This window comes from Mustela putorius, unplaced genomic scaffold (genome assembly GCF_011764305.1).
Source record: "Mustela putorius furo isolate JIRA1106 unplaced genomic scaffold, ASM1176430v1.1 tig00000031_pilon_pilon_pilon, whole genome shotgun sequence".
Classification (NCBI taxonomy): Eukaryota; Metazoa; Chordata; class Mammalia; order Carnivora; family Mustelidae; genus Mustela; species Mustela putorius.
The window spans coordinates 3,389,604-3,415,873 of NW_025421260.1; the positions used below are offsets into that span (position 1 = coordinate 3,389,604).

General features: G+C 33.9%; 1 non-coding gene and 1 pseudogene across 1 annotated transcript; one reads left to right on the forward strand and one right to left on the reverse strand.

Annotated features, from left to right (window-relative positions):
• Positions 1-367: 367 nt before the first annotated feature.
• Positions 368-26,270, forward strand: part of LOC101673046 — a 56,554-nt pseudogene continuing 30,651 nt past the window's right edge.
• On the reverse strand, positions 6,095-6,201 carry LOC123393092. Its single transcript, XR_006607859.1, has one exon. It is a non-coding gene; the product is annotated as a U6 spliceosomal RNA (small nuclear RNA).

Consider the following 26,270-nt stretch of genomic DNA (forward strand, 5'->3'; position numbering starts at 1 on the left):
TACTTGTATGAGTTTCTTTTCTCTTTTTGCTATCAAAATCCCTTGTCTTTGATTTTTGAGTTCTATTATGTGTTTGATTAGTCACTTTGGGACTGAATTTGCATGGAAACCTGTAAGCTTCACGTACCTGTATGTCAATATCTATTTCCAGCTTTAGATAGTTTTCAGCCATTATTTCTTTAAATAGGCTTTCTGTCTCTTTCTTTTTCCTCCTTTTGGCATTCTCATAATGCAAAAATTGTATGGTTGATGATATCCTATAATCCACATAGGTTTTACCTATGGGGATCACCTAGAGATAATTATTGTATTCATTTGGTGTTGCCCTGTCTCCCTGATTATTTGTGTTTTCTACAGTCTTGTGTAGATGGCACCACATTTGATGGAGCAGTTACCTCTTCTGGACTTAACATACTGGTTTTGGTGGGGAAAGAATCTCCACCTGTGGGAGGTGGGGAGCGCCAGAAGCGTGGATGTGGGAATTCCGGTGGCAGTGAAGGTCCAGGGTGTAGGTGTCATGCAGCTCCATTACCAAAGTCAGCAGTAGCGAGGAATGAGGGGATTCTCAGTGGTCAAGACTGCTGGTATCAGCGGTGATGGCTGAGAAGACAGAGTCTTCTCTGTCAAAGACTGGAGGGGGCCTGTTGATCTCTTTTATCCCACAGGGATATTGTGGCTGACAGAGCCCCCATGGCAGCAGGTCTGGCTTGAGGGCTCACGAGCAGTGGTAGGAGAACTGTGTCTGATGCATGGTGTCTGTTAGGCAGCCGCAGTCCTGGCAGCTGGAACACAGGGGCTCACAGAAGGAAAGCAGCTCCAGGGTCCAGGACACTGGCTTGCTCCCCATGTAGTGGCTCAGGTGCCCGAGCAGCTGTATAGCAGAGTGATAGAGCCATGGTTCTGAGGTGTGGGGTGTGTGCATGGTTTGGAGAAAGACTGGCTGCAGTGATCCCGGATAGAGCAATAGCACTCCTTCTGAGGGGCCACGGCAGCTCTGCCTCTTCACGTGTCTATAGCAGCAAAGGTTGCTGGTTACCTCCGTGGCAAAAACTGCCCGAGTCCTCTGTGGAGCAGGCTGCAGGGATCCACCATAAACACTGTGGGTCCTCCACTCTGACAGCTGTGGGGTGTGTGGCTTATTTTTGTCCATAGATTGAGACAGAATATATTGCCTATATATCAGGAAACCTTACACACACAAGCGAGAGTACATGTATTAGAGCCATGACTCGAGGAATAGAAATAGAAAGTATAATTTTATTTGAGTAGTAGAATCAACAGAATTAGTCATTTATAAATGTATCAAATAGTAAAATTAAACTAAATTTTGAGAATACTCTTTTCCTTAGGTTATTGTGGATCTATTACCAAAAATAATTGTCAGAAGGTAGACCTAGCTTGAAGGTGTGTGAATAATTTTATTATTTTGATTTTGACCTAACAGAACTCAGGTGAACCTATCAAGCAGTCAGGTAGAAAATTAAGTATTTGTAATTGTTACTATTATTGTAATTGTATAGTATTATATATTGTATATATTGTTTAGTATTCTGTGTATATATTATATACATTATATACAATATATTATATATAATATATACATATATATATAATGTATATATTATATACAATAACATTGTGTGTATATATACAATATAAATTGTATATATTGTATAGTATTGTAACTGTTACTATTATTACTAGACAGAATGCTGAGTATGAAGAGCCTGTAGTTTATGTCTGAGGTCACATGACCAGTGAGTCATGTATTAAACCATATCCTAACTCTAAAACTCAAAGTTTTCCCCATAAAGTCTTCGAATATTCCCTATCTGAAAGATCAGCTAGAGGGATAACTTTTATTTTGTTGTCTAAGACACAAAGCTAAAGATCATCCCTGATTTTAGCTTGAGAATATCCAAAATATAAGTATTTAACTATTTTATTAATTCTAATATTATTTCTATCCTTTACACTTCTAGTTATAATAAAACACATTAGTCTTTCTCAACTGCACAATTGCAAAAAGAGTGTAGTCACTTACCAGCCACCTGGCTGGATCCCCTATTGCAATGTTACCCAAAAGTGAGGGCCACGGACTAATTTAAATTGTTAATTTAGAATAAAGTTAAATTTCCAGTCCAGAAATTTTTTGTTATGTGTCTACACTAGATAATTACTTAAATTGAAGATGTAAAATTTGAAATTTTATAGTAATCTGATAGAATGATCCTATGTCCATTGACTCTAATAATAAAAATTAAGGGCTTATAGTTTATTATCACTTCAATTTCACTTTTCTAGTAACTTCACTTCTATTGTATTTTATACAAGTATTGGTCCATGAGAAAATTGGAAGAAAAACACTGATTCTTCATTACAATAGTTTCAGAAGCACCAACCTTATACTCAATGATTCTTGTGCTCTTATCTGAGACTCAGTTATTTCTAAAAGGAAGCCTGATAATCCATTATGTCCACGCTTATGTCTGTCTCTTTTTTTAAAATATTATATTATATATTATGACATTTTTTATATTATGAAATTTTGATATTATAAAATTTTATATTATGACATCTTTAGGAATTAGAGTGACATAACTCATAACTCTAACACCAGCCCACTTAGAATTTCCACTATAAACCTCTACATTCATGTTATTTATGCTAGCTCTGTTATTTGAATGTCCTTTCTCCAAAATGCCTATCCCAACACTAATGCAATTAGTTTACTTTCTCCAACTCAATATGTGGGCAGTGACACTTGTTCTTATAGCCCCATCATGACTCTGCTCATTAATTGTATTAATTAATTAATCTGTATTAATTGTGATTTGTATTTCCTCCCAAATACCTTTGTTTAATTTTAAAATTGACTTAATCCATTTTGTTGTTATATTTGCCCTTTTTTCCCCAAATAAAACATTTATTTTCCAAATAAGACATAAGGGAAGAGATTGCATCTTACTGATGTTAATGTGTCTACTACCTAATGTAATTATTTAGAATACAAGGTTTGAAGGTAAAAACAACACATCAGGAGGAGGATGAGATGAGAATAGAAAATTATTAGAAGTTAATAGTTAATATTTTTGCACAATAAACCACTTCAAATTTAATGAGTTGCACTTAAATCATTATTTTTAAAGATTCTGTGGATCAGAAGTATGGGCAGGTTTTGACATGAAAACAATTTATTTAAAATAAGTGTGGAAGATTTTGCTTCTCATTTCACTATCTGAGGTTGGTCGTTGGTATTCCATTGGTGGTTGGGTTAATTTGAATGGTGTAACATGGGTTTGCTGACCTGTTTCATGCATAAGCAGAGATGACTAAAAGGTTGAAAATATTATACCTGGAAATATTAAACCCAGTGGTAGTTTCAGGATAGTTGGACTTCTTACATGTCAACTAGATTTGCTCAGAGTGATGTTCCAACAGAACAAAGTTAAAGCTGATAGCCTCTTTTGACCTAGCCTTGGAAGATATATAGCTTTCTTCCCACATACTCTGTTGGTCAAAACAGTTATAAGCTTGTCTAGATTGAAAGAGGAGGAAATTAAATTCTACCTCCCGATGGTGAAATAAATGACAGGTTCATACTGAAAAAAGAACACTGGGATGGGAGATGCTGGTATCTCTTGAAAATACAATCTGTTAACCTGGAAATATGTGAGATTGCCAAAGTAAACTAGGGAAAATAGAAGGCTGATGTCTTAATTTTGAAAATGCATTCATTTATCAAATAACAAGAAAAGGGGAACCCATGAGTCAGACACAAGAAAAGTGAGTAAGTTAGGAAGAAAATTAGGAAATTCAATGAAATGGAAAATGAGCGAGGCCACTAAGAGTAAACAATTATGCAGAGGTATCTAGGAGGAGAAAACTATCATGATTATTTAATTAAGGGGATCAGACATCTGATAATAACCTCATGGTAGGTATGGTAATAGAGTCTTGAAAGAGAGAAAATCTCAATTTTATTCACCACATAAGAATCCCTCCCCAAATGCCAGATTCTTTTCTCAATTACTCCTCTTACCAGCTATATGATATTGGGCAAAATACTTTCATGTCTGTGCAATGTGCTCTCATCACTCATTGGATTGTTATGAACATTAACATATGACATACATGCTTCAAACAATGCCTGGAAAATCTTGTGCTTGTTAAATTAATCTATTTTAGAAGATATTTAGTTCAGGCAGTTGTATTCACTTCTTGGACCTACCCGTCAGAGTAGGAGTTTGGATGTTAACAACACAAGATTTTTAATCCCCAGGAGTCCAAGGAGTTCCTATGCTCTTACTTCAATAGTATCTCAAGAAAACCTCTGTCCCCCTTTCTGAAAACGAATCATGTGTATATCACAATGGTATAATACAGCCTTTTGGGAAATAGTTGACTTTTCTATAATATGAAGGTAAAGGGAATAAGTAAGCCCTTTTTTTTTAGTGCTCATTCATAGCTCAAAGAGCATGTCACCTCCATCAATCCATCAAGTAGTTTTCAGACATCTGCTTTTGGGGGGGGGCGTCAATTATACCTTGTTACCTAACACGAGAGCGAATTTATCCTATACCTAAACATACCCTCTTCTCTATCCCATACACAGCTATGTTCTGCACTGTTTCAACAAGTTATTGTTTATTTGCTACAACAAATGCGTTAGTCGAAAATTTGGCACAATCACCCAGGTTGAACTTTTCATTAATACTAATCTTGCATGAACCCTTCCACCTAAGAAGGCTGAATCGCAATGACCAGATCAAATTTAGGAAAACAGTTGCATAAAAGAAGGCCAGGATTTTTCTGGGTATATCTCATACATTATGATTTAATTTAACTGCCACTCCATAGTGCAATGGCAAAAATAAAAGCGACATTGGTTTATTTCTCTTGCGTTTGATTATTAAGCAGTATAGAGAAAACAGTGGACGTGACAAAAACACTGGAGGTTTTGACTAAAGCAAAAGCCATACAGTATGGTTTTGTATAGTAAGGTGAGGGTTGCTCAAGTGTAGAGGTTCAGACTGGCAACATCAGCATCACCTGGAAATTTGTTAAAAATGCAAATTTTCAGTCTCCACCCTGGGGCTCCAGCAATTTGTGTTTCACTAAAAAGCCCTTCAGATGATACTTATTAAATGTAGGAAGTTTTGACTTGACTAAGGAGCCACCTACAGATATTTTCACAACATATTACAAATTTAAAGTGCATGAAATTTACACTTCTTTGAATCAGGTGTGTATAGAAAGACATATCTTCGCACCTCTTTAGGTACAGATGATAGGACCAAGTTTTAATTGATTGCAGGACAGTTACTATTCTCCATTAAAGAAAGATAAACCTCGTGTTATTCCATTTGGAACTGAGTTACTTTTGTCCTAACTCCTTGTTCAATCAAGCCCCTCAAATTTCTCTCCTTTCATCTTTATATTTTATTCCTCCTTAGAGTTTGCGGGCTTACATATGTTCTTTAATTCAAGGATGAAAGGCGAGAGAAATCTCATAGCTATTCTCTGTCTATACTGACCCCTGAGTAAGGGGATCTTCAAAGCTGTGTATGTCAATCATTATCGATACCTTGGACTTGCTGTGTTCTCAGATTGCCAGCTCCACATACTCTACCTTGACCTTATCTTTCTTCCAGAGTACTTAAGGGGCTCTTTTTAATCTAACCCACATTCTTATCCCTCAGAGGAGATGGAAGATTTAGAGAGGCTTCTTTACTGCACTGTGGTGTGCTGGACTCTGCAGGTTGTCCAAAGGGGTGAGATCTGTCTGAGCAATTCTGTTATTCTTCCTCTCTGACAATATGCAGAATGAAGCACTATTCTTGGTAGTACACAACCGTAGCCTCTAAAAACTGTTTTTTTTTTTTTTTTTTTTTTTTTTTTTTTTTTTTTTTTTTATTGCTTCCTTTTGGTTAGGAGGGATTTAGCTCAAGGGCTAAACCATTGCGTCCCTTCTCAAGAATATACCTCACATAGATTCCTCAGGTCTTCCTCCTGCCAGCTCCTGGACTAAGGAAGGGATAAACTCCAAAATCAATTTGGGTAATTCCCCTGTCTTTTGTCTACAGCATAACCTCTGTGTACCTGATCCTTAACAAATGTGTGTACCAACCTTGTACAGGGGCCATGCTAATCTTCTCTGTACCCTTCCAACTTTAGTATATGTGCTACCGAAGGGAGCATTACACCTGATCCTTCAACTTACAATATTTAACAGGTGTACCTAAGCTTTTGGAACTGCCTAGCCTTATCTTTGAAGTTTTTTAGACTTAACAATTGCAGCTTTTTTATTTTTATATTTTTAAAGGATTTTATTTATTTATTTGACAAACAGAGATCACAAGTAGGCAGAGAGGCAGGCAGAGAGAGAGGAGGAGGAAGCAGGCTCCCTGGTGAGCAGAGAGCCCAATGTGGAAGGACCTGGGATCATGACCTGAGCCGAAGGCAGAGGCTTTAACCCGCTGAGCCACCCAGGCACCCCAATTGCAGCTTTTTTAAAAAAAGATTTTATTCATTCATTTTGTGTGTGTGTGTGTGTGTGTGTGAGAGAGAGAGAGAGAGAGCTGAAGCAGGGATTCATGGAGAGGCAGAGGAAGAGGGAGAAGCTGTCTCTAGCTGAGCAGGGAGCTGGAGGTGTTACATGGGGCTGGATCCCAGAACCCTGAGATCATGACCTGAGCCAAAGGCAGACACTCAACTGACTGAGCCACCCGGGTGCCCCTCAGCTTTTTTTGATATAGAACACATGCTATCTAATAAATACATAAATGGTTGAATTATACAATATCATCTTTAAAACTATTTTCTCCACATTGGATTTAAAAAATAATGTATAAAGAAAATCCTTTGACTTTTTTATTCTAGGGGTGTTCATCCAACCTTTGAGACAATGAATGCCATGGACTTAACTAGCATCAAGGACTATTGTGAAGAAAATGCCTGAAAACTGTTAAAATCTTTAAATTGGTTGCAGAAGCAACTCTGGTTGAAGAGCAGAAAATAAGCAACAATACATTTATTTATTTAATTATTTTGCACAACACATATTGATTTGAAGAGACCATCTTTAAGTACTGGTTTTGGAAACTAGAACAATGAACAAAATTAACACTGAACAAAAATTAAAACAAGTGGGGTGCCTGGGTGGCTCAGTGGGTTAAAGTTTCTGCCTTCGGTTTAGGTCATGATCCCAGGGTCCTAGAATCAAGCCCTGCATCGGGCTCTCTGCTCGGCAGGGAGCTTGCTTCCTCCTCTCCCTTGCCTGCTTCTTTGCCTACTTGTGATCTCCATCTGTCAAATAAATAAATAAAATCTTAAAAAAAAATTAAAATAAATAAGAATCCTTGCCCATATGTAGCTTTCAACTTAATCTGAATTAAAGAACGTTGCCTCTTTGTGTCACTGGGCAGTCATCACTGTTAACTTCTAAAGGTCTTTAAAACATGTTTTTGAGCATACTTAAAGGAGGCAGATTTGTTTTAGTCATTGCTTTATTAGTTTTCTCTGTATAGAAATACATATTTCAATTGGAAAACCAGGCCTTGGTTAGTTTTAACTCTTTGATAAGATTGTACAGATACCTCACAATACAATCTGTGAATGTAATTTATATGTATCTTTTGATTTGTAATAGGGACTACATATAGTCCAGTATTTGAAAATCTATTAACTATATCTATGAACAATATTATGGGAGAATTTAGGTAATTTAGAATCCTCATGTTTTCCAATCATGAATAAAATATTGTCATAAGAAAAAATAACTACTTATTGTATTATGTTACCTTCATTGTTATGAAAGTGGTTATGTCTAAGAAAAAATGGTAGAGAAAGAATAAATTATATGATTCTTTATCTTATGTCATCTAGAAATATAAATTGTTTATTAAGTTATAAATGTCTTATCTTCTTAAATTTTTGAATCATAGTGAATACCAATAAAGATTTAAAGATTAAATCCTACCAGTAAAAATATTCTTATCTAAACAAACTTGAAACATATCTTTCACTTTTACAAAAAATGTTTTTCTATCTAAATACTATTATGTATTTATTTCCTATAAGCAATAAGCTATTTTCTAGTATTTCTAGTAAATATTTTCATTATTTACTTCAAAACCAGCTAATATTCCATTCAATTTAGGAAAAATTGGAATTTACCTCATTGCAAAGTTTAAAATACTTGTTTTTATGCCAAGCATTTGCTATATTTCAAAGCCTAATTTCAAAGTGGGTAATGAGAGGAGGAATAAAACAAACTGTATATTTTGCTAATGGTGCAAACTAGTCTGAATGAACAGACAGGCTGGAAATAGAAAAGTCGATGGAGTAATCAATAAACTCAAAGAAGGATGAAATAGAGGATACACAAGTCCCATGATTAGTAAGCTGACAACAGTTCATAGCAGCACCCCCCACAAAATACAATCTATTTCTCTAATATTCGGTGAAGGAATTAATCTGGAAACTGAACATAAATTCACTCTCAATCTAATAGGTACATTATTGGAAAAACAGAATTAAATATATAATCATATTTAAAAATTGTGTCCAGGTGCAAGACGTTATTTGAATTCATTATCCTTGTTATTTCGTTATCTTTGTTATTTTAAAATATATGCTATTTTATGAATAAATACTTCAAGTAATTTAGCACTTTGAAATTTCTACTCTTTGTGCTCAATTAAACTTTAAAATAAAGACTCTTAAATATCCTTTCTATATGGCACCACTGTGATTTTCCCTCTTTTAACTTTATAGCTATAGATTTTTGAACTTAACAAAGAACAAAAATGATTTCAAGTGTAAAGTCAAGAAATCGGGAGACAGTTTCTAATGAGTTTAATATGTTTTGATCAAATCCTAGATATATGTTAAATCTATTCTCAAGATGACCAGCGTCATATAATTAAACACCATTTTGTCCAATAAAATATATTTGAGTTGAGATCACATATTTTTGCAAATCTAAATGCAAAACAGAGAAAATTATAATAGTTAAGTCATAAAATCTAATTATACTTAAATCACATTGCTCTGTTTGTATGTACATTTCTGTATTTATTCCTTTAAAAAAAGAATCAGAGGGCGCCTGGGTGGCTCAGTGGGTTGAGCCTCTGCCTTCGGCTCAGGTCATGATCTCAAGGGTCCTGGGATTGAGTCCCGCATTAGGCTCTCTGCTCAGCAGGGAGCCTGCACCCCACCCCCCTTCCTGCCTCTCTGCCTACTTGTGATCTCTGTCAAATACATAAATCAAATCTTCAAAAAAATTTTAAAAATAAAAAAGAATCAGAAAGGACTGATGGCTAAAGAGTATTTAATTCTACAAAGAAATATATTTCATATGAATGTCAGTCCTGGAAAGAATCAGCAATGAGGGAAATTCCTATTCCACACATTCATCCTTCTCTCTTTCTATAATACACCACCCTGGGAAATGTTTCAAGCCTCATCTTCTCTTCTTTTTTGCCTCTTTTCCTAATCAAAATATATTTAGAGGAAATTATATTTTTATTAGTCCTTTATGCGTGTGTCAAGGTTACATGTAGCAGTTTGTCACTCTGCTCAAAAAGATAAAAATCCAGTCACCCAGCTGAGAGAGAGACATCTCTGTGTAGAAGTTTCTTTATTTTAGCAATAACGTAATCTATCAGTGAACAGCTTCCAGGCTAACCTGATAGTCTACCCAAATAAAATCAGTGAGCCAACATCAGTGTCTACCATTGTAGTGCACACTGTTTTGGCCTCTCTGGCATTTGCTCCTCCCTACTTTGTTCCTACCAAATACTCATTTTATGTCAGCCTCTTCCAATGCCACTGAACTGCACATATCTGGTGAAACTTCTCCAATACCCTGATCCTGACCTTAAGGAGTAAATGTGGTTCATTAAGCCATCTGATGCATGGAGCACGTGACCAAGAAGTGACCAGTTTGAAGGGAAAGACTCCTATCTGATACTTGAGAAGAGAGTGTTTTCGCTTTCTCTGGGTGGGATCCAGGACCCAACATGTTTAAGTTTCTGTGCTTGACATCTTATGGCAATGAGGGAATTATCTTAGGGGAAACGCATGCATTGATTAAATAGCTGGAGAGAAAGAAAGAAAGAAAGAAAAAAATGGGTTGTTGTCCTACCTAATGCTTTGTCAAATAATACACTATATTTTGGTTATTGTATACATTTTTTAAGTTTGAATCACAGTTTCTGTTACTTGCAGCCAATAGCAATAGCCGTGATGGCTCTTGATACATCAACGTTCAACATCCCCGTTTTAAGTTAACAACTTAGTTTCCAAAGGAGTCAGACTAACCTTCCAATACGACTTTCTTACCAGAATACATTTTAGATTTTATGTATATCTAGTTTTTTCTAGTTTTTGTGGTGTAAGGTCATAGTGAGTGTTGATTTGAACAATTGTTTTTATGTCAAGCGCAAGTGTGAACATAACTAAACTAACCTACTTAATTTTTACAAAATAATAAGGAGGTGTTTCTATTCTCCCACCACTTTTCAGAGGAGATGACCCCAAGGAACAGAGTGATTGAGTGAGTTTATTAAGTGGCAGCTCCAAGATTCATCCCAGCCTATCTGAATTCAAAAATCCATTCCTCGTATATCTCTTAAAACAAGAATATGCCATAAAAATTGTGAAATAATTCCCCTGAAAAATTAATATTATGATGGATGGTATTTTACTCTGATAAAGTCTATGTTTCTAATAATGCTGACTGTGGCTTATTTCTGCATTTGTTTCACTGAATAAGAACAGATGCAAGTGATGAAAGAAAGAGCAAAACACTAGTGTTTACTCTCACGGTCTCCCCCCATCTAATCTCCTTTTTTGTTGTCACAGTATTTTTCACTTCATTAATTTTGGCTGCATAGTTCTAACTTTATTTTCTGGTAAATTCATGATACTATACTTCTCTTATTTGGTACATATTGGGCAGAAAGAGAAATCAAAGTTAGAAAGGTAACAAGATTCCTTCTAGATTCTAGATAGAAAAAGGAAAACAATAATTAGAATGTAATCAAGAGAGAAACTGGTCAACATTACATACATATGTTGCACAAAAATAAAGAACATTTTGTGAGTGTTTCTTGACTCTCAATGAGAGATAATTTAAGTAATCTTCTTAAAAATGAGGATAAATCATAACTTGTAACAGTTTTCCTGAATCCATGACCCTGTGTCATTTTAATCTTTAATTTTGGAGCATTTAATGCCACTTTATGCTTTCATCATTCCAAGATTTAGATTTCTCCTTAAAAGAAAGTTATAACAAAGAACTATATTAATAGTTATTCATTACATCTACTTTGATTGCTCCCTCTCTGACCCTTGTAGCATAATACCAGGAAGTGGGTAAATCACTTGTGGTTAACACCTTATGTGTCCCTCATTTCTCATATCTAGGTTCCTTGGTATTGTTTGTAAGAACTTACCTGGGTCAAAGCCCAATTTCCCAAAATTGACACTTAATTCTTAATTAAATTATTATTAATTATAATACAACCTTATTTTTTTTTAATTTGTCAAACATCTGTGTCCTATTACTGTCTGTCCCTCATATTTGTAGCCAGACTGTTTGTGAAGCTGTAATCTAGGTGTCCACTAGGATCTTTCCTAACCCTCTCACTACATGTCTTTGAAAGTAACAGCTAAGCAACCTGAGCTTTAGCCTTCTGACTGCTGCTTGAAATTCCATTGGTATGGATTTCTGATCTATTAGAACCATTATAAGACTTATAGGAAAAATGCTTGAAAATTATCCAAAATAAAATTTAATCTCTTCTTAGTCATAGTTCATATTACCTGCTTTACTTTTCATATTTAATTATTAGATTACTCTTTCCCATGTTTCACCTGTTTCTAGTATGTAAAATATGTAGGTATACTAATTTAGAAAGATGTACAATTGTACAATTGTTGATTATAGTGAGATAATTTTTTAAATTTTTTAATAACTGCATAGTTTTTAAAATTATGCAGTGATGCATTCCACTATACATTTCCTGAATAACCATAATTAAAAAAAAAACAAGAAAAGACTTTGATTTATTTCTGTTCAAATATTTTTGTAACAGTTGTTGAGCTACTCAGCAGGTCTTGGCTGTCCAATACTGTACATTCCGAAGAAAGTTTTGGTCTTTGCCTAGTTTCTGGGAGATAATCTCTAAACCCTTGGACTATCCCGCCTATTAAAAATGTCTGTTCCCTTCCTTCCTTCCTCCCTCCTTCTTTCAGTCTTTCTGTTCTTCCCAAAAACAAAAAAAAATAGGACTTCTAGTTCCCATTTCTACATGTAAGGAACTTGTATGTTGCCATTGTCCACTGTCCTGCCAACACTCAAAAATTGAACAGACTGAAAATTCAACAACTCTTCGTGAATCTATAAGGGAGGACATGAGGAAAACTGCTGCCTCTTAAAGTGGAGAGATGGTGAATTTAGAGGTCATGGCTTACTAGAGAAGAAACTTGGAGCAAAAAATGCTGTGGAACCAGTGCTGGGATAGAAAAATCTGGACTGCAATTGACAGATTGCCAGACTCTCGGTGTGCACAGTTCTGTAAGTAAAAATTTCCAGGGGGACAAAGTCATAGGGAGGGCCCCCCATACTTTTCTGAATTTTATCTCCAGGAGCTTATGCAGATTTTCACAATAAATATTGAATAAAATTCCCCTCATGCTTCAAGGAGGGAGTAGGGGGGAAAGGATGCATCTTAAAATATGCTAGAACACTTTTTTTTTTCTCAACAAGGCCTACCCTCAGGAGGACCTGGTTAACATAAGCCTAACCTTCTGGGATATTATCTGAGCCTAAATGACCTGGTGAAAGGAAATACCCAACTCTAGTCCCCTCTGGCCAATACTGTCTCCAAAGCTGAGTTTTATGAAACCTTTGGTAAAGGTTCTAATTCGGATTTCATGAAGTCTTGTAATGCTTGAAATATCATTTAGAGTTATTATGAGACATTCTTAATTTGAAATTAGTTTTTAGAAATAACACAAAATCTTGTTAAAGAAGCATATATATTACTAGATCATGAATTTACTTTTTCAACATTTTATAAATTATATTCAAATAAAATTACTTCTATAATTATTCTCTGTATTATTTATTTTAACTTTAAAATAATATTCTCAGAAGGGATCAACTGGTTTTACCAGACTGCCAAAGGGGTCCATAGCATAAAAAAGATTAATCACCCCATTCATAAGCCACGTGTTTTGGAACTTTGAGTTCAAGATGGTTCCCTTGGTTATGTGAAGGCTGAGCCCTGGGGTAAGCACTAGGAGGATACTTGAAGCTGAAGCAGGAAAGACAGATACCTGCAGGCTTCCATAGTATCTGCAATCCACAGCAGGCATCAGAGTGAATAAGTCTTCTAGAGTGAGAGTGCTGAGTTTGAATCCTAACTTCCACTCTCAATCTCTATTCTTCATCTGAGGAATGGTAGCATTAACACCCATAGCAGAGTTGGGTTAAAGATTACATTATTCAATATATGCAGTACACTGAGAAAAATTCCTGTCCTATCGTAATCTCTCACTAAATACTTATTATTTTTTAAAGATAGAATGTTCGTATTTGTATTTTATTCAACAGTTATGATTCTTCTCTCAAAATTAGCAATATTTGATATTTTTACAAAACTAAAAAACAGTTAAATTTGGGGAGATCACATTTTGCTTTGAACTTCATAAGCAACAGGGATGGTCTTTTTTCATTTTCTGACCGTATTTACTGGTTTGTGAAATTATATTTCAAGTTATTTTTACTGGTTTGTGAAATTATATTTCAAGTTCTTTCAAGTTATATTTCATTATATTTCATGTTATCCTTATTACTATATTATAGAATTGATCTCTGGTATTTTTTTATTTATAACTTTTTTTTTTTCACATGTTGTTTTAGTGTGAACTCTCAGGAAGCAGAGCTTAAGACAAAGTTTATATGATGTTATTTCTTTGAGGAGGTATAAATCGGAGAAGTGGAAGTGAAGGACAAGGGAATAAGAAGGCCAAGAAAGAGAGACAGTGCAAGGATGTTTATCATTTGGTACAAAATGTACGGACTACCTGACCTCATGACAGTAACTCTAAGTAGCAATAATGAGTGCATCTCAGCAAGGGCTATGTAAGAGAGGAAAGGGTAAGAACTTATGTAACTGGCTCTTAAATCTCATTAGTCAAAGATTTGCACTCCTAGATTTTAACTGACCCCCAAATTTTAGTTGCTTATGCAAATGAGTTGAGACATTTCATGCCTCAAGGTCAATAGGCAAGCCCTAGATTTGGAGGCAAAAAAGTATATGGGCTAGGTGTTGGTAAGGGTCTATCCACATGAAATCAGCTGCAGTTGCTACAGCAATCTCTGAGCTGGGGCACCTCCTGCCATGACTGGGTAGACAAGGCAGGATCTGAGGTAGCAGTTACAAGGTGCTTCAGACATATATCCAGATGTAACTCCTTTGTCATAGATGTACTTTTTCTGTTTTGTTTTTTTTTTTTAAAGTTTAGGTATAGAAATATTTAAATGTATATGATCTGATATCTCTGTTTAAAAGAGTCTTCACTGGATTGAATTTATATCATATCTAGTTATATATATGGAACTTGGTTCATTAGCATAATTTTATCACTTTTCTTTAATGTCAATTAAAAGAGATTACTCTGTTAAGCTCATAATTCTAACCTATTTAGAAGAGAATCTTTTTTTTTTTTGAAGACTTTATTTATTTATTTGACACAGAAAGAGAGAGAGAGAGATCATAAGTAGACAGAGAAGCAGGCAGAGAGAGAGGGGGGGAAGCAGGCTCCCCGTCGAGCAAAGAGCCCGATGTGGGACTCTATCCTAGGACCTGGAGATCACGACCGAAGCTGAAGGCAGAGGCTTAACCCACTGAACCACCCAGATGCCCCTCTTTCTAACCTATTTAAACAGAATTATAACCCAACAGTGATACTGTGTTGCTGTTAAAGAAAACCAATACAACAATACCTCTCAACTGAAATGGAGCTAAATTTAACATAACACTTCCTGACTACTTGTAGTTAGGAATTAAGAATGACTTTTATAAGTTTAATTAATTAACTAACCCTTTTTGCTAGGCATTTTTCTTCTACCACCATGCAGGCATATTTTTTTCTTATTTCCTTTTGTTTTTAGCACATTTTAAAATAAAATGCTGATAATGATCACACAATTATGCTATTTCCCCAAAATAGTCAAAATAAGCATTTTTAAAGAAAAATAATTATCTCCTCCTATGAAGGGCTACAGATTTACCTATTCTTTTGTTATACACGGCATTAGAAATGGAATTAAGTTCTAAAATTATCACTATAAATTCTTGTCCTTTATAGGAGGGATATTTTATAGTTGATTGCAAGCTCAATGTCCCATATTAGCAATTCATCATTTTACAATATTAATATTCATTTTTACTAAATATGGAAACTTCATATAATCAGCAATTTCCTCATCAATTTAGGAATATCAAATTCATTATTAAGAGTTAGTATAATACTAACAGCAAAATGCCATTCCAGGTGTAAAAATAAATAAGTCCTGAGTTATATATTATATCTAATTTTGCATGTTATAGGAAGAGAAAAATTTTATAATGTAATTAATTTATACATTATTTTAAAGGATATATTATTCAATCTATGGGATAAATGAGAAGAAGGAAAGAGAAAATAAATAAAGAAAAATAAAGTTTGTATTTTTTTCTTTCTGAAGATACAAACACAAATCACAAATGTACTTCTCATATTCTAAACATAGCTTCATTCTTAATCAATATCAATCTTTTTTGCCTAAAATAAATGCAAAATTAAGGCTTACTTGTATCTATTCATATAAGAAAAATATCTAGAGTTTTTGGGCAAAACTTTTGACCACATAAAAATACCTATTTCTATTCCAAGAGGATACAGGACACAGAAGGGTACAATTAAATATATTAGAGTAAAAGCAAGGGCTTTATGCTGCTAAAGATAAAGAATAAAGTGGTTAGAAATCTTTCATAAAATCTTTGTGAATCTTAATATCTTATTGCCATTTTCTTTGATTACTGATTACATAGGTAAATTATAGTTTATATTTAAAATATAATCTTTGTCTACATAATGGGTCCAATGTTTACATATGGAACTTAAAATAACCCTTCTTTCTGAAAGAGGCATGCAAAGACCTTTCAAATGAAAAAAAAAATAGCTATAATTCACAACAAAGATTTACATTGTCTATGACTCTTTTTTAAATAAACAGACTTAGAAAAGAGGAAGAATAGTATTTTATAAGAAGTAAATAAACGGAATCAATTGCCATTCCTGTAATATTATACAAATTCTTAGTAATTCCTCAGAGTATTGTGATATGATTTGCTCTTATCTGCCTTGCTACTAAACTTTCAAACTCTCACATATATGTTCAACTAATATTTGAAAAGGGAGCCAAGAATACTCAATGGAGAAAAGATAAGTCTCTTCAATAAATGACATTGGGAAAATTGGATAATTATGTGCAGAGAAATTAATTTGGACCTAGTATCTTAACATCACTCACAAAAACTAACTCAAAATGGATTAAATACTTAAATAAAAGACCTGAAGCCATAAAATTCACAGATCAAAACATAGGGAAAAAGCCCTTTGACTAGTCATGGCAATGACTTTTTTGGCTATGATACCAAAAGAATAAACAACAAAAGCAAGAATAAATAAACAGGACTTCATCAAACAAACTTTTATTCAGCAAAAGAAATAATAAACAAAATGAAAAGATAACCTACGGAATGGGAGAAAATATTTGCAAACCACTATGTCAGATAAAGAGTTAATATCCAGAATATGAAAGAAACTCAGAGAATGCAAATACAAAACAAAAATCTGATTAAAAAATGGGCAGAGGAACTGAACATATATTTTTCCAGAGAAGACATCCAAAGGGCCATCAACAGATCTATTAACAGATGTATGATCTCACTCATATGTGGAATCTAAAAAGCAGAAACAGATTAGAATGGTGGTTGCCAGGGGTTGGGGAATGGAGGAAATGGGGAGATACTGGTTAAACAGTATAAATTTCCAGTTATTCAATGAATAGATTATGGATCTGTAGCTCATGGTAACTGTAGTTAACAAATCTATGTTATGTACTGCAAGTTATAGCTCAGTAAAGCTGGAAAAAATTTTAAACTATATTGTTTAAAATAAAAATTATTAAATAAATAATATGGCTAAGGTCATATGATTTAAAAATGATATCAACAGAACAAAACAGAAAGCACAGAACTAGCTCCACAAATAAGTGGATCCTTGCCAGATTTAGCATTACACACCTGTATAAAAATAAGAATTTAATATGTGACTTCAGATAATACACTACCTATAAGGAATAAAATGAAACTAAAGCACTACCTCAGAATATGTTCCCAAACAAATGCAGATCTTCCTCAATTTACAATAGGGTTATGTTTTGATAAATCCATCATAAGTTGAAAATATTATAAATCAAAATGTATGTAACACACCTAACCTATCAAACACTGTAACTTAAACATTCTCAGAACACTTACATTGGCCTACAGTGGACAGAATAATATAACACAAAGCCTATTTTAAAACAAAGTGTTGAATACTTTACATAATTTATAGAATACTGCACTGAAAGCAAAATCAGAATGGCTGTACAGAATGGTTGTAAACATTATCAGTTGTTGACCCTTGTGAATATGTGGCTGATTGATAGTTGTGCCTGGCTACCCAGTATCATGAGAGAGTATCATGCAGGGGTATCACTAGTCCAGAAAAACACTGGTATTCAAAATTTGAAGAATGGTTTCTATTGAATGTGTATCGCTTTTGAATCATCATAAAGTTAAAAAGTCATAAGTCGGACAATTGTAAATCAGTGATCTACAGATATATTAAATATTTTAATTTTTAAAAAGATTTTATTTATTTATTTGTCTCAGAGAGGGAGAGCACAAGCAGGCAGAGTGGCAGCAGAGGCATAGGGAGAAGCAGGCTCCCTGCTGAGCAAGGAGCCTGATGCAGGACTCAAACCCTGAACCCTGGGATCATGACCTGAGCTGAAGGCAACTGACCTGAGCTGAAGGCAACTGCTTAACCAACTGAGCCACCCAGGCATCCCTAAATATGTTAAAAATTTTAATATAATAAAAATATCTTTAAGATATATCTTTAAGAATTCATATAGAAAAGGTCTTTAAAAAGTACAAGCAGCAGAAATCGTAAAATAATAAACTGGTGAATTTTGCTACATCTAACAAATCGCATTAAACAGGCATAATAGTCAAGATCATAAACAGAAAAGAAGTATGTCTCCACAATGTATAAGAAAGCCTTCGGTCATAATAAGAAGAAAATTGTTTCAACAAAATTGGAAAAAGTTAATAGACAGGAATTCATCCCTAAATAGATATGAACGAGTATAGCATCCAACACTGGTCATCATGAAATTGAAATTAAACCATGTAACAATTATCAGATTGGGAAAAAAACAACAAGTTAAAGCATGCTAATGCTCAATGTTGGTGGTAGTACAGTAAAATGGAAACTATCATAATCTGTTTTGGGAAATGTAACTTTGGGAGATTAATTGGTACCATCTTATAAACTTACAAAGTTAAAATTACACATCTTGAATCAGTGCATATATATGTACTTACTAGAAATTCTTGTTTATGTACTCTAGAGGAAGTATTCAAAAAAGTACACTACAGCATTAATTTTTTTTTCTAACAGCAAACTTGGAACTAACCTAAATAGTTATCAGTAGGGAAATGAATAAATCAATATGATGTATTCATGTAATATTACTCAAATTTAGGAATAAAATAAACGAAGTAGTTTATGTGATTCAAAAACAACACAAAAGCCAAGTTTTTCTCTGAAACAAAAGGTGGAGTAAAAAATGTAAGTCTTATAAGTATTCATCAGGTATGTAATTTTAAAATGTAAACATGATTGCATACATATCTTAAAATGTACTTACATATGCAGATTGAAGTTGTTTTTAAAATTCTTATTTTTAATTGGAGAAAAGAAGAGGAATGGGAATTAGTAAAGAAACAAAGTATACATTATGCCTGGATTAAATATATATATATGTATATCAGCATGTTTATTTATATGTTTATATTTATTTTTCCCTTCTTTCTTTCCTTCCAAGAAGCTGTACTACGTGTATGCATATCACCAGTGTGAAGAATTTATCAGTGAATGAAATCTCTTCCCTCAAGGATTTCAAATGCTGTTGGAATAAAAAGACAAAATAGATAGCATATCAGATATGACAAATTCTGTGGAAAAAAAAAAAGTCAGTGGGGAAGGGAATAAAGAATACTGATTGGGAAGTGGGAATACGACCTTTTATTCTTCAGGAAGGCCTTGATGTTAAGGGGGGAATTCGCACTGAGTTTTAGTTATGCTTTTTCTAAAATAATCTTAGGAAAATATTTTTGTAATTCATAAAACATTCCCAGTTTTTGTAATTGAGCAATTGAAATTTGGTTTGTTGTCAATAATTCAAATTACCTAAGTAAACTAAGTTATGCCCCAAGAAAGCACCATTTATTGATACTTTTCTTTTTTTTTTATTCTTGATTAATAGCAATTTTGATTGATAGTTGCATGTGGAAATTGTTCATGATAGACTATTAATTTGTTCAATAGGAAATTATTCAAATCCAGTTATGATGTGTTCTCATTATAGTTTCCATCCAACAAAAAACTGAAAAAATGTTATTCCAGGGGACGCCTGGGTGGCTCAGTTGGTTAAGCAGCTGCCTTCGGCTCAGGTCATGATCCCAGCGTCCTGGGATCGAGTCCCTCATCGGGCTCCTTGCTCAGCAGGGAGCCTGCTTCTCCCTCTGCCTCTGCCTGCCATTCTGTCTGCCTGTGCTCGCTCTCTCCCTCTCTCTGATAAATAAATAAAAAATCTTTTAAAAAAATGTTATTCCACTCCACATCGCAGCAAGCCAGGGTTATTTGAAGGTTATGTTGTATTTTCTACAAGGTTGGTTTGAAAGCATTTATAAATCTTTTAATCCTTGTGTACCACTAAGCTTATTAAAATTTGGCATGTTAATAGTTGATGTTTGAAGTTTTTAATCTGTTGGAAAGTTACACGTTGATTTCTATTTTTTGTTTGTTTGTTTGCCAACCTGGGAATGGTTATGGAATGATGAGTAGAAGAAATCACCCAGTTCAGATTATAACAAGTTCCCACAAACTTGCTAAAGAGTATGCTTTTACTGTTTGTTTACTATACTGTTGTTCTACATATGTGCTTTTGGTGAGTTGACTCTTTAATTTGGAGATTAACTCTTGTTGGGTGAATTGGCTATATTCAAAACCTACTATGCTGTTAAATTGAAATAAATATTAATTTCTTGAATCATAAAAAGAATCATATTTACTAATTCTAATAGTAATAATACTAAAAATACTACTAGGGGTGCCTGGGTGGCTCAGTCGATTAAGCATCTGCCTTCTGCTTAGGTCATGATCTCAGCATCCTGGGATCAAGCCTCTGCATCTGTCTGGCTCCCTGCTGAGAGTCTGCTTCTCCTTCTTCCTTTGCCCCTCCCTCCGGCCATGCTATCTCTCAAATAAATAAAATATATTTTTTTAAAGATTGTATTTATTTATTTATTTGAGAGAGAGAGAGAGAGTGAGAGAGAGAGAGTGAGAGGGGAGAGGTCAGAGGGAGAAGCAGACTCCCTGTGGAGCAGGGATCCTGATATGGGACTCAATCCCAGGACTCTAGAATCATGACCTGAGCTGACAGCAGTTGCTTAACCAACTGAGCCACCCACTGGGCCCCAGTAAATAAAATCTTAAAAGAATAAAAAATACTTCTAGACTACTAAAAATACTACTACTACTAAAACTAAGTTGGAATCTAATAACAACTAATTGATTTACTAAGAATACTGCTTCCCATATTCCAGACATTACTGGAGAGAAGATGTCTTATAGCTGTTAACTCTCATTTTAAAGGTAATGGAGCTGAGAAATAGTTGCCCAAGCATGTTAATGCTCAACACTGTTGTGGTGGTGTAGTAAAATGGGAATTCTCACTATCTGTTTTTAGAAATATGACTTAATAAAAGCATTTGAGTGATAAATTGGGTATTATCTTATAAAGTTATAAAGTTGTGATGGTGTTTGGATTGGACCCAAAGACCACACATCTGAACACACTGATCTACAATAATTTTTTTAAGGAAATAATATGAAACTTAGTGTAGTTCCTACAAATCCAAAATAATTATGTTTAGAACCTAATATAACAAAAAATATTGAATAAGAGAGAACTTATTTCTCCATTTATACCATCTCTACAGGCTGGACTTTTCAGGTTATGTGATTCATTTATTTTTTATTTTTATTTTTATTATTTTTATTTTTTAGATTTTATTTATTTGTCAGAGAGAGAGAGAGAGAGTGCACTAGTAGGCAGAGAGACAGGCAGAGGCAGAGAGAGAAGCAGGCTCCCCGCTGAGCAAGGAGACGGATGAGGGACTTGATCCCAGGACCTTAAGATCATGATCTGAGCCGAAGGCAGTGGCTTAACCCACTGAGCCACCCAGGCATCCCTCAAGTTATGTGATTTAATAAAATTTTTAAGATACAGTGATTTGAATTATGTTCTTGAATAAACTCTTTTTTTTTTAATTTAAAAAAAGATTTTACTTATTTACTTGAGAGAGAGAGAGAGAGCTTGAGAGAAAGATCACAAGCAGGGGGGAAGGGTAGAGGGAAAAGCAGACTCCCGGCAGAGCAGGGAGCCCGATGTGGGACTCAATCCAAGGACTCTAGGATCATGACCTGAGCTGAAGGCAGATGTTTAACCAGCTGTGCCACCAGAGGGGCCCAAATAAGCTCTTCTTCTAATCAAAAGTTTATACTACTGGTATCTCTCTAAAACAGAATTTAATTTTCAATAATTTAATGAGGACGTCATCAAAAAACAGGTGAGATATTTAAACACTTAAAATGTCATTATTTTAAAACAGCTTTATTGAGATAAAATTCACATGCCATGAATTCACTATTTAAAGTGTAGAATTCAGTTTCTAATATACTCACAGGAGCTGCACAGCCATCACAACTATCTAATTTTAGAAAATATTACTTCACCCTAGAAGAAACCCATACTTGTTAGCAGTCTTTTTCCATTCCCCTAACCCTAGTATCTAGCAACCACTGCTCTATTTGCTGTCACTTTGGATATGTCTGTTCTGGACTTTTTATATGAATAGAATCATGCAATATATAGTCTTTTGTGACTAGCTTTCACTTAGCATAATGTTTTAAAGGTTCACCCATGTATTTTATGCACCAGTACTTCATTTTTAACTGCCTAGTAATATTCCAATGCATAGCTAGACCACACACATTTGGTTATGCATTATTATTTGAAGGACATGTAGGCTCTTTACACTCTGGCTGGTGAAGAATGCTATTAACTTTCATTACAAGTTTTTGTTTGGACATATATTTTGTATTGACTATATAACTAAAAATTGAATTGATTAGTCATATAGAAACTTTATGTTTAACATTTTGATAAACAACCAGGTTGTTTTTCAAAGAGCTGTAACATTTAACATTTTCATCAGCAACATATGAGAGTTCTAATTTCTCCAATTCTTAGCCAACATTTGTTATTTTATGTCTTTTTGGTCATAGTCATCCTATAGACTGTGAAGATATCAGTTTGCATTTCTCAGATGGCTAATGAATTAGAGCATCTTTCCATGGTACTTTATATGTATTTTTGAAGAAATCTCTATTCAAACCACTTAAGCAATTTTAATTAAGACTATTTATCTTTTTTTTTTTTTTTTGGTTGTAAAAATTTTTTAAAATACTTTCTGGACACAAGTTGCTTGTCAGATATATGATTTGCAAGTATTTTCTCTCATTCTATGAATTTTCTTTTCATTTGATGGTGCCCTTAAAGCACACTAGTTTTAATGTTTGATGAAGTCTAATTTATATAATTTTTCTTTTGTCACTTAGTTTTTTGGGACCATATCTAAGAAAAAATGTCTAGATATGGATAGGAAAAAAAACTTTTCATTACTGAATACCTCTAGAATCTCAGTGATAATTTTAACAACTGAAACACAATGTATATTCACAGAATGTCATTGCCTTTAGAAAAAAAAATCAGTGATAAATGACAGCTTAACAGTTTTGACTCATAATGCAAAATCAAAGAAAATTAGTTTTTTTAATTCTTCATATTCTATATGAATACCCAACACAGGTGGGCATATTACTGGCTGAAATTTTAATAGGAATGCATAACTTATAATGTTGTAAGAAATTAAAATAATTTTGTCAAATAACAAGGGTTAAAAAAATACCTCTCACTGATTGACTCAAAAGTAATCATTTGTCAATAACAGAATATAAAGAGTACTTACACAGTTACTCTTTCAAAAGAGGAGTAAAAATCATTCTATGATTCTGTTTTGGATTTCAGCTACATAATTTTTGAAGTTCCTAAAATTGAAAGACATCCTTAAAAAAAAAAACTTTTTATTTATAGCTCCTTCTTCATTAAAAAAATGTATTTTATCAATATTAATATATATAACATCAATAGATATATTGGAAGATAAGATTGATATGTAACTTTAACACTTATTCTTTATCACATATTTCAAAATTTATGTGTATGAAAATAGACTAATTACCATTATTAATTGGCTTTATGAGCTGAAGTACCCATGATTTTGAACTAATCAAATATACTCATCTTAACAACATGCCATATATTACGGACTGAATTGTATTCACTCAAAATTGATATGCTGATGCCCTAACACCCAATGTGACTGTATTTGGAGACAGGGCCTTTAAGGAGATAATTAAAATTAAATGATATTATACTACTAGACCCTAGTCTAGTAGGCTAGTGTCTTTATAAGAAGAGGAAGAGACACCAGAAATCTCTCTGCATTGGCACACAAAGGAAAGACCATGTGAGGACACAGTGAAAAGGCAGCAGTCTGGAAGCCGAGAGTCCATCAGAAACCAACCCTAGTGACAACTTATCTTGGACTTCTAGCCTCCAGCAATGTAAAACAAAAAATAAATTTCCATCATTTAAGAAGTCTGTGGTACTTTATTATGGGAGTATAAGCAGACTAATTCACCACTGATATTCATAGGTTGAGCCCAACATCAGATTTTATTGATACAATATACAGGAAAAGAACATTTGCAGAAAAATCACATATCTGTTTATATACATTGAAGTCAACTCTGTTGCATGGAATTTTTATAAGAATTTTAGTTCAGTCTTTTTTTAAGTACTAAACATAAAAATCTAGTTTATTTTAGCAAATTCAGTAATTTTATTAATGACATTTAACCTTTTCTCTAAAGCATCCTGTTTTTATCAATTAAGAAATTCTATTATATTTGAGCCAGATATCAAATAGGTTTGATGAAGCATAGATATTTTATTAAAACTGCGGTTCCAGCATATTAATCCAAATTCAGTCATTTTAGTCAACTTTGATCAGATCATTATAGATAAAATTTGCCATATTTGTCATTTAATGATAATCACCAAATTGTATCAACTAGAAGAGTTGTCATAAAAATACTCATAAAATAAGTGGTCAATATTTCTAGTTATTCTATTTTCCTTTTTTTTTTTAATAGCCAACTTAATTTTTCCCTTTCATCTAATTTCAAACTGTGCTATTTCCCATTTGCTTCTTCAGCTTTATTCCTCATCCTTCTCCTAACTCCTTGCCCTAAAATGCTGACCTATACGTACTCCATTACTGGATTTCTTGTTTTATAGCTACTGCTTTACATCAGCCACTGAGATCCCTAAAGGTGGTCAACCAGAAGTAGAACAGTAAAGAGAGGGCATTCATTCCTCTGGCTCTTTCCCCACAATGTTACCCTAGTTTGGTTGCATTCCATGACTGGTAGTTGCTGCTTTTCTTCTAGGTTTTGGCAATTGTTCCCCACTTTCCTTCTTTTAGTCCTAGAAGTGGTAACAGCCATAATAAACTCCTTAGACTCATACCACTCTTTCTGATATGCCATACTCTGCTCACACTTTTATAAATATTCTCTTTATTACAAACTCCCAGAAGTATTCTAATTTGACTGTGCCATCTGTTTCATGCTGATACCCTGCCTGAAACAGAGCTCTAACTTCCAAAGAGAAACTTTCAATTTTAAAGAAACTTATGTAAGTTATATTAGTAATACGATGCTAATGTAGTCAAATTAAAACATCACGAAAACATTTATTTAAACTGATTTTCCTCAAATTATCTATGTGCCAGCTTAGAATTACTAATCTCAGTAATCACAAAGTATGAGTCAGATTTCTGTAATGAGCATTGTAGACAGACCTTTCCTGATACTGAGAAATTATTTGAAACCTACAAAGTCACAATATTAAAGAGAGCAATTAAAGATCATGACATAGATTCATGAAATTTGGAATTCTATTGTAGTGATCAAACTGGTGAGTTTTTATACTAAAAGTTCACTTGAGCTCCCTATATTATAAAAAGAACACTTTGTGAACCAGGGGAAGTAGAACATTCTTTTCACCATATAAAGAGCTACATAAAATGGAGATACTATATTTGCAGCAAACATAAAATGCAGGGTACTATATTTGGCAAGTCTCATTTCATGGGTCTAGGATGGAAACTTGTGCTTATGCTTATAAAAAAAGAAACTCAAGATTTTGATGAGCCAGTTTTGGAAATCATTACTCTATCCAGCCTTTCCATCCCGAGAAAATGTTCATCTTTCAAGTCTGAGCTTACATTCTGTCACTTCTGCACAACTTCCTGTAAGTAACCCGAACTTAAAAACATTTCCTTGCGAGTCTAGTCTTTTATTCTTATGCAGACTTGATTCTCTCTTCTGTCCTGCTCTTTCTTCTTTTCTTTGGTTATTGAGGAAGGAAAAAGAACAAAGTTAAAAAAATAAAGCATGATAATGTGGTGTGGACAATACTATTAATGCTCAGAGTATTCCCATCCATTCTTCTAAATTTCCTAGCTTCTAGTGAATTTGGGTTAGAGTCATAAGGCCCGTTCTGTCATGTAAAATATGAGTAAAAGCAATATAGAAATCAGTACCAAAAGAAGGGGTGCAGCTCTCAAAAACAGTAACACTTGGCCTAATATCTGAGAGGACATCTGTGACGAACT